The following is a 10129-nucleotide window of genomic DNA, read 5'->3' as shown; positions in this document are numbered from 1 at the left end:
CAGGTGCGACATTCTAGCAATGTATAAATTAATATCCTCTACAATTGATCCCAGGTTATCAGTTGTAGGTACTGATGAGCGGATATTTTATACGCTTTTTGGGGGTAATTTCATGTAGATTCTAGTATGTTTTAATTAGTTTTTAATAGAATTTTATTAGTTTTTAAGCAAAAATTATATTTCTGGACTTTACTATGAGTGTGTGTATTTTTCTGTGATTTCAGGTATTTTCTGGCTGAAATTGAGGAAGCTGAGCAGAAATTTGACTTAGGCTGAAAAAGGACTGCTGATGCTGTTGGATCCTGACCTCCCTGCACTTGAAATGGATTTTCTGGAGCTACAGGAGTCCAATTGACGCGCTCTCAACGGCGTTAGAAAGTAGACATCCAGGGCTTTCCAGCAATATATAATAGTCCATACTTTGCGCGAGAATAGACGACGTAACTTGGCGTTGAACGCCAAGTTCATGCTGCTGTCTGGAGTTAAACGCCAGAAAAACGTCATGATCCGGAGTTGAACGCCCAAAACACGTCATAACTTGGAGTTTAACTCCAAGAAAGGCCTCTACTCGTGGATAGCTTTAGCCTCAGCCCCAGCACACACCAAGTGGGCCCCAGAAGTGAATTTCTGCACCAATTATCTTAGTTTACTCATTTTCTGTAAACCTAGGCTATTAGTTTACTATTTAAACAACTTTTAGAGACTTATCTTGTACCTTATGACATTTTCAGATCTGAATTACATACTTTTTGACGGCATGAGTCTCTAAACTCCATTGTTGGGGGTGAGGAGCTCTGCGGCGTCTCGATGATTTAATACAATTCCTTTGTTTTCCATTCAAACACGCTTGTTCTTATCTAAGATGTTCATTCGCGCTTAATTATGGAGAAGGTGATGATCCGTGACACTCATCACCTTCCCCAATCCATGAACGTGTGCCTGACAACCACCTCCGTTCTACATCAGATTGAATGAGTATCTCTTAGATTCCTTAATCAGAAGCTTCGTGGTATAAGTCGGATTGATGGCGGCATTCATGAGAATCCGGAAGGTCTAAACCTTGTCTGTGGTATTCCGAGTAGGATTCTGGGATTGAATGACTGTGATGAGCTTCAAACTCCTGAAGGCTGGGCGTTAGTGACAGACGCAAAAGAATCAATGGATTCTATTCCAACCTGATTGAGAACCGACAGATGATTAGCCGTGCTGTGACAGAGCATAGGAACGTTTTCACTGAGAGGATGGGAGGTAGCCATTGACAACGATGACACCCTACATAGAGCTTGCCATGGAAGGAACCTTGCGTGTGGGAAGAGGATTTCAAGGAAAAGTAGAAATTAAAAGGACAAAGCATCTCCAAAACTCCAACATGTTTCTCATTACTGCACAACAAGTAACACTGTTATTCTCTTTTATTTTTATAATCAAATCTGGTAATTTCACTTTTAATCCTATTGGCCTCCTGACTAAGATTAATAAAATAAACATTGATTGCTTCAGCCAATAATCTCCGTGGGATCGACCCTTACTCACCTAGGGTATTACTTGGACGACCCAGTGCACTTGCTGGTTAGTTGTGCGAATCACAAATTCGTGCACCAAGTTTTTGGCGCCGTTGCCGGGGATTGTTGAGTTTGAACAATTGAAGGCTTATTTTATTTCTTAGATTAGGAATAATTTATTTTTGTTGTTATAGAGTCATTAAATTTTGATAGGATAGTTCTTTTCAAAAATTTCTTTTCAAAAATATTATTTTTCTTAATTAATTGTTAATTTTTCGTGAGTTTAGTGTCTTATTCTAAGTTTGGTGTTAATTGCATATTGTATATTTTCTTTAAATTTTTCGTGTTAGTGTTCTTGGTTCTTCCTTGATCTTCAAGTTGTTCTTGTTTATTTTTCTTGATTGATCTTTAATTTCTCTTGTTCTGTGTCTTTTCTTGTTTTTCTTATACTAATCCAAAGCAATAGTCTTCCAAAAAGAATATACCCATTCAGAACAATTGTTACTTTTTCTGCCCATTTGGGTAGAATATTGGTTTATATTCTTGATAAGGGAGCACCAATACTTTTGAAAATCTTTTTCAAAAATAATTTTTCTTTGATTTAATCTTGTACCAAACTTTAAGTTTGGTGTTTTCGTGTTAATCTTTTCATAAATTTCGAAAATTTATTTTGATTTTCTAAAAATTTTAAGTTTGGTGTTCTTTCTTTTGTTCTTGGTGTTCTTGTGAATCTTCAAGGTGTTCTTGAGTTATTCTTGTGTCTTGATCTTAAAATTTTTAAGTTTGGTGTTCCTTGGTGTTTTCCCTCCAAAAATTTTCGAAAATAAGGAGCATTAGATCTAAAAATTTTAAGTCTTGTGTCTTTTGTGTGTTTTTCTCTTTCATCATAAAATTCAAAATTCAAAAAAAAAAATTTATTTTCTAACTAATTTTGAACTACATTTTTCGAAAATTTTATATAAAAATTCAATTTTCAATTTCAAAATATTCCCACTTTCTTTTATTTATTTCGATTTTATTCTATTTTATAAAAATTGATTTTTATAAAATAAATAATATCAACCTATATACCATCTCTTTTATTCCAACATGGAAGTAAGTATGAATGGACAAGCCAAGAGAACTCTGGGGTCATATGCTAACCCCACTACTGCTTCATATGGGAGTAGTATCTGTATACCCTCCATTGGAGTTAGTAGCTTTGAGTTGAATCCTCAGCTCATTATCATGGTGCAGCAAAACTGTCAGTATTCTGGTCTTCCACATGAAGAACCTACAGAGTTTCTGGCACAATTTTTGCAAATTGCTGACACAGTACATGATAAGGAAGTGGATCAGGATGTCTACAGATTATTACTGTTTCCATTTGCTGTAAAAGATCAAGCTAAGAGGTGGTTAAATAACCAGCCTAAGAACAGCATAAAAACATGGAAGCAGCTGTCAGAAAAATTCCTGAATCACTATTTCCCTCCAAAACGGATGACACAGCTAAGGCTAAGCATCCAAGGCTTCAAGCAAGGAGATAATGAATCTCTTTATGATGCCTGGGAAAGATACAGAGAGATGCTAAGGAAATGCCCCTCTGAAATGTTTTCAGAATGGGTGCAATTAGACATCTTCTACTATGGGCTTACAGAAAAAGCTCAGATTTCTCTAGACCACTCAGCTGGTGGATCTATACATATGCGAAAAACAATTGAAGAGGCTCAAGAGCTTATTGATACAGTTGCCAGAAATCAACATCTGTACCTGAACAGTGAATCTTCCATGAAAGAAGAAGCAAAAGCAGTAACTGCTGAACTCAGTCCGGTGGATCAGGCTAATGAATTCAATCAGCAATTAGACTTTCTAACTCAGCAGCTAGCCGAATTCAAGGAAATATTACAGGAAACAAGAATGGCTAACAGGAACATGGAAGTACAATTAAAGCAGACAGAAAAACAACTGTCAAAACAAATAACAGAAGAATGCCAAGCAGTTCAATTAAGAAGTGGAAAAACATTAAATACCTCACTTCAAAGCAGCAGGAAACCAAGAAATGAGCAGGTGGATACTCAAAATCCCTCTGAGGACAATCAGAGCCCAGAGAGGAATAAAGCTGGCGCTGAACGCCCAGACTATACTCATTCCTGGCGTTCAACGCCAGAAACAAGCATGAATCCGGCGTTGAACGCCCAAAGGGAGCATGGTTCTGGCGTTCAAACGCCAGTAACAAACAAGGAAGTGGCGTCTAACGCCACTCCAGCTCCCACCACTGGCATTCAAATACCAGTGGGGAATCAGTCACATACAAGTGCTGATAACAATCCTTCTAAAAAGGCTTCCCAACCCACTTTTGTAGGTAACAAACCTGCAACAACTAAGGTCGAGGAATACAAAGCCAAAATGCCTTATCCTCAAAAACTCCGCCAAGCGGAACAGGATAAGCAATTTGCCCGCTTTGCAGACTATCTCAGGACTCTTGAAATAAAGATTCCGTTTGCAGAAGCACTTGAGCAAATACCCTCTTATGCTAAGTTCATGAAAGAGATCTTAAGTCATAAGAAGGATTGGAGGGAAACTGAAAAAGTTTACCTCACTGAAGAATGCAGTGCAGTCATTCTGAGAAGCTTACCTGAGAAGCTTAAAGATCCTGGGAGCTTTATGATACCATGCACATTAGAGGGCACTTGCACCAAGCAAGCTTTATGTGATCTTGGGGCAAGTATCAACCTAATACCTGCATCTACTATCAGAAAGCTTGGTTTAACTGAAGAAATCAAACCAACCAGGATATGTCTTCAACTTGCTGATGGCTCCATTAAATACCCATCAGGTGTGATTGAGGACATGATTGTCAAGGTTGGGCCATTTGCCTTTCCTACTGACTTTGTGGTGCTGGAGATGGAGGAGCACAAGAGTGCAACTCTCATTCTAGGAAGACCTTTCCTAGCAACTGGCCGAACCCTCATTGACGTCCAAAAAGGGGAAGTAACCTTGAGAGTCAATGAGGAGGAGTTCAAGTTGAATGTTGTCAAAGCCATGCAACATCCAGACACCCCAAATGACTGCATGAGTGTTGATATTATTGACTCTCTGGTAAGAGAGGTCAATATGGCTGAGAGTATCGAATTAGAGCTAGAGGACATCTTTAACGACGTTCAGCCTGATCTGGAGGAGTCAGAGAAAATAGTAGAACCTCTGAAAATCCCTCAGGAAGAGGAGAAACCTCCTAAACCCGAGCTCAAACCATTACCACCTTTCCTAAAATATGCATTCTTGGGAGAAAGTGATACCTTTCCTGTAATCATAAGCTCTACCTTAAAGCCACAGGAAGAGGAAGCACTAATTCAAGTGCTAAGGACACACAAGACAGCTCTTGGGTGGTCCATCAGTGATCTTAAAGGCATTAGCCCAGCTAGATGTATGCACAAGATCTTATTGGAAGGTGACGCCAAGCCAGTGGTTCAACCACAAAGGCGGCTGAACCCAGCTATGAAGGAAGTAGTGCAGAAAGAGGTCACTAAATTACTAGAGGCTGGGATCATTTATCCTATTTCTGACAGCCCCTGGGTGAGCCCTGTCCAAGTCGTCCCTAAGAAAGGTGGCATGACAGTGGTTCATAATGAAAAAAATGAACTGGTTCCTACAAGAACAGTTACTAGGTGGCGTATGTGTATTGATTACAGAAGGCTCAATACAGCCACCAGAAAGGATCATTTTCCTTTACCATTCATAGACCAGATGCTAGAAAGACTAGCAGGTCATGAATACTACTGCTTCCTGGATGGATATTCAGATTATAATCAAATTGCAGTAGATCCCCAGGACCAGGAGAAAACGGCGTTCACATGCCCATCTGGAGTATTTGCATACAGAAGGATGCCATTTGGCCTGTGCAATGCACCTGCAACCTTTCAGAGGTGCATGCTCTCAATTTTCTCTGATATGGTGGAAAAATTCCTGGAAGTCTTCATGGATGACTTTTCAGTATTTGGAGACTCATTCAGCTCCTGCCTTAACCATTTAGCACTTGTTCTGAAAAGATGCCAAGAGACTAACCTGGTTTTAAACTGGGAAAAATGTCACTTTATGGTGACTGAAGGAATTGTCCTTGGGCACAAAATTTCGAACAAGGGGATAGAGGTGGACCAAGCTAAGGTAGAAGTAATTGAAAAATTGCCACCACCTGCTAATGTTAAGGCAATCAGAAGCTTTCTGGGGCATGCAGGATTCTATAGGAGGTTTATAAAGGATTTTTCAAAAATCGCCAAACCTCTGAGCAACCTGCTAGCTGCTGACACGTCATTTATCTTTGATAAAGAGTGTCTGCAGGCATTTGAGACTTTGAAAGCTAAATTGGTTACAGCACCAATCATCTCTGCACCAGACTGGACTTTACCATTTGAGTTGATGTGTGATGCCAGTGACCATGCCATTGGTGCAGTGTTGGGACAAAGGCATGACAAGCTTCTGCACGTCATTTATTATGCTAGCCGTGTTCTAAATGACGCACAGAAGAACTACACAACCACAGAAAAAGAGCTACTTGCAGTGGTTTACGCCATTGACAAATTCAGATCCTATTTAGTAGGATCAAAAGTGATTGTGTACACTGATCATGCTGCTCTTAATATCTACTCACAAAGCAGGATTCAAAACCCAGACTCATCAGATGGGTGTTGCTTCTGTAAGAGTTTGATATAGAAATAAGAGACAGAAAAGGAATAGAGAATCAAGTGGCAGATCACCTGTCCCGAATAGAACCAGTGGAAGGGGCGTCCCTCCCTCTCACTGAGATCTCTGAAACCTTTCCGGATGAGCAACTGTTTGTCATCCAGGAAGTGCCATGGTTTGCAGACATTGCAAACTACAAGGCAGTGAAATTCATACCCAAAGAGTACAGTAGGATGTAATCAAAGAAATTAATCACAGATGCAAAGTACTATCTTTGGGATGAACCATATCTCTTCAAGAGATGTGCAGACGGAGTAATCCGTAGATGTGTGCCTAAAGAAGAAGCACAGAAGATCCTTTGGCATTGCCATGGATCACAGTATGGAGGACATTTTGGAAGTGAACGAACAGCCACAAGAGTCCTCCAAAGTGGCTTCTACTGGCCTACTCTCTATAAAGACTCCCGAGCGTTTGTGCTTAATTGTGACAGTTGCCAAAGATCCGGCAATCTACCTCACAGTTATGCCATGCCTCAACAAGGGATCTTGGAGATTGAGTTGTTTGATGTATGGGGCATTGACTTCATGGGACCTTTCCCACCATCATACTCAAACACTTATATTCTGGTGGCAGTGGATTATGTATCCAAATGGGTGGAGGCTATTGCAACACCCACTAATGACACTAAAACAGTGTTAAAATTCCTCCAGAAACATATCTTCAGCAGATTTGGTATCCCTAGAGTATTAATCAGTGATGGGGGCACTCATTTCTGCAATAAACAGCTTTACTCTGCTCTGGTACGTTATGGAGTCAGCCACATGGTAGCTACTCCATATCACCCACAAACTAATGGGCAAGCTGAAGTCTCAAATAGAGAACTTAAAAGAATCCTGGAACGCACTGTAATTAACCGTAGAAGGGATTGGGCAAGAAGCTTGGATGATGCTCTGTGGGCATACAGAACAGCATTCAAAACCCCCATAGGGACCTCTCCATACCAGCTTGTGTATGGAAAGGCGTGTCACTTGCCAGTGGAACTGGAACACAAGGCCTACTGGGCAACCAGGTTCCTGAACCTTGATGCCAAGTTAGCTGGAGAAAGACGATTGCTCCAGTTAAATGAGCTAGAGGAATTTAGACTCAATGCTTTCGAGAATGCAAAATTTACAAGGAGAAAGCAAAAGATGGCATGATAAGAAATTGTCATCCAGAGTCTTTGAGCCGGGACAGAAAGTTCTGCTATTTAATTCAAGGCTCAAATTATTCCCCGGAAAATTAAAATCCCGGTGGAGAGGTCCATATGTCATTACAAGTGTATCCCCATATGGATACATGGAGCTTCAGGATAATGACTCTAACAAAAAGTTCATTGTTAATGGACAAAGAGTTAAACATTATCTTGAAGGTAATTTCGAGCAAGAATGCTCAAGACTGAGACTTAATTGAAGATCAGTAATAGTCCAGCTAATGACATTAAAGAAGCGCTTGCTGGGAGGCAACCCAGCCAATCACAAAATTTAATTTTATTCGTATTAATTAGTTAATTGATTTTTACAGGTATATGTCAAGGTATCTTCAAGGTAAAATAGTAATTGGTTGGATTCACTGAGTTATAAGGGAAATTGGAAGCTCACTGGCGTGAAAAAGCCAGTAAGAAACATTTTGGGCGTTGAACGCCCAAAAGAAGCACCCACTGGGCGTTCAACGCCAGTAAGGGTAGCCTTCTGGGCGTTAAACGCCAGAAAGGAGCATCTTCTGGGCGTTAAACGCCAGAAAGAAGCACCTTCTGGGCGTTTAACGCCAGATTGACAGCATCCTGGGCGTTTAGAAAAACGCCCAGTAACAAAGGACTTCCTGGCATTCAACGCCAGAAAGATGCATCAACTGGGCGTTGAACGCCCAGGAGAAGCAACATTTGGGCGTTAAACGCCCAAAACATGCAGCAGTTGGGCGTTTAACTCCAGGATGGTGGGGAGAAGGTAAAATTCGTTTTTCTTCACAATTTTTCTAAATTTTTATGTTTCAATTCATGATTTCTTGCATAAACATATTTTAAATTATCATCCCTCAATCCAAATTAGTGTTCTAAAAATCCTAATTTCTAAAATCCCTTTTTCAAAAATATCAAATGTATCTTAATCCGAAAGACAAATTTTTTCAATCCAATCAAACTCTTTCAAAATTTGTTTCAAAACTCAATTACCTCTTTAAAATATCTTTTTCAAAATTTAAAATTAAAATCTATCTTTTTAAATATTATTCATATCTTTCTCTTTTTAAATTATATCTTTTTCTTATCATATCTATTTTTTAATCATATCTTCTATCTTATCCTTTTCTTATTTTCGAAATTTCCCACCCCCCTCCCCATATATTGTGCTCGGCGCCCCACTCCTCCTCACCTTGCCATACTTGCTCTCTTCCTATCCCTCTTCTTTACTTGCTCTCTTTTTAAATTTTGATTTCAGATCTTTTTCAACCAACTAACTAACTTTTTGTTTGTTTCTCATCTTTTTCAAAACCACCTAACTACTTCTCTCTCTTCTATTTTCGAAAATATCTCACTCTTTTTCAAAAATTCTTTTTAATTAACTAATTGTTTCAAATTTTAATTTCAATTACATTTATCTTTAATTTTCAAAAATTACTAACTCCTTTTCAAAATTATTTTCGAATTCTCCCTCCTCTTCTCTTCTTCTATTTAATTATTTAATTACTAACACTTCTCTTCACCTCTCTTCATCCAAAAATCCGAACCCTCTTCATTCTTCTACTCCCTTCCTTTTTCTACTAACATAAAGGAATCTCTATACTGTGACATAGAGGATTCCTCTTTCTTTTCTTGTTTTCTTCTCTTTCATATGAGCAGGAACAAGGATAAAGGCATTCTTGTTGAAATTGATCCAGAACCTGAAAGGACTCTGAAGAGAAAATTAAGAGAAGCTAAATTACAACAATCCAGAAGCAACCTTTCAGAAATTTTCGAACAAGAGAAGGAGATGGCAGCCGAAAATAATAATAATAATGCAAGGAGAATGCTTGGTGACTTCACAAAGCCAACGTCCAAGTTTGATGGAAGAAGCATCTCCATTCCTGCCATTGGAGCCAATAACTTTGAGCTGAAACCTCAGCTAGTTGCCTTGATGCAACAAAACTGCAAGTTTTATGGACTTCCATCTGAAGATCCCTATCAGTTTTTAACTGAGTTCTTGCAGATCTGTGAGACTGTAAAGACGAATGGAGTTGATCCTGAAGTCTACAGACTCATGCTTTTCCCTTTTGCTGTAAGAGACAGAGCTAGAATATGGTTGGATTCACAACCCAAGGATAGCATGGACTCATGGGATAAGCTGGTCACTGCCTTCTTGGATAAATTCTTTCCTCCTCAAAAGCTGAGCAAGTTGAGAGTGGATGTTCAAACCTTCAAACAAAAAGATGGTGAATCCCTCTATGAAGCTTGGGAAAGATACAAGCAGCTGACCAAAAGATGTCCATCTGACATGTTTTCAGAATGGACCATATTAGACATATTCTATTATGGTCTCTCTGAATTTTTGAAAATGTCATCATTCTGCAGGTGGATCTATTCACCTGAAGAAAACGCCTGAAGAGGCTCAAGAGCTCATTGACATGGTTGCAAATAACCAGTTCATGTACACTTCTGAGAGGAATTCTGTGAACAATGGGATACCTCAGAAGAAAGGAGTTCTTGAAATTGATACTCTGAATGCCATATTGGCTCAGAACAAAGTGTTGACTCAACAGGTCAACATGATCTCTCAAAATCTGAATGGATTGCAACATGCATCCAACAGTACTAGAGAGGCAGCTTCTGAAGAAGCTTATGATCCTGAGAACCCTGCCATGGCAGAGGTTAATTACATGGGTGAACCTTATGGAAACACCTATAACTCATCATGGAGAAATCATCCAAATTTCTCATGGAAGGATCAACAAAAGCCGCAACA

The 10129-nt window shown here is 39.3% G+C and overlaps 1 non-coding gene across 1 annotated transcript; it reads right to left on the bottom strand.

Moving 5' to 3' along the window:
- Positions 1-9559: 9559 nt before the first annotated feature.
- Positions 9560-9663, bottom strand: LOC130964517 (small nucleolar RNA R71). The gene has a single exon (XR_009080607.1). It is a non-coding gene; the product is annotated as a small nucleolar RNA R71 (small nucleolar RNA).
- Positions 9664-10129: the final 466 nt, after the last annotated feature.

The sequence above is a fragment of the Arachis stenosperma genome, chromosome 2 (assembly GCF_014773155.1).
Source record: "Arachis stenosperma cultivar V10309 chromosome 2, arast.V10309.gnm1.PFL2, whole genome shotgun sequence".
Classification (NCBI taxonomy): domain Eukaryota; kingdom Viridiplantae; phylum Streptophyta; class Magnoliopsida; order Fabales; family Fabaceae; genus Arachis; species Arachis stenosperma.
The sequence above is the reverse complement of the archived record's forward strand: the minus strand, read 5'-3'. Positions and strand labels throughout refer to the sequence as shown.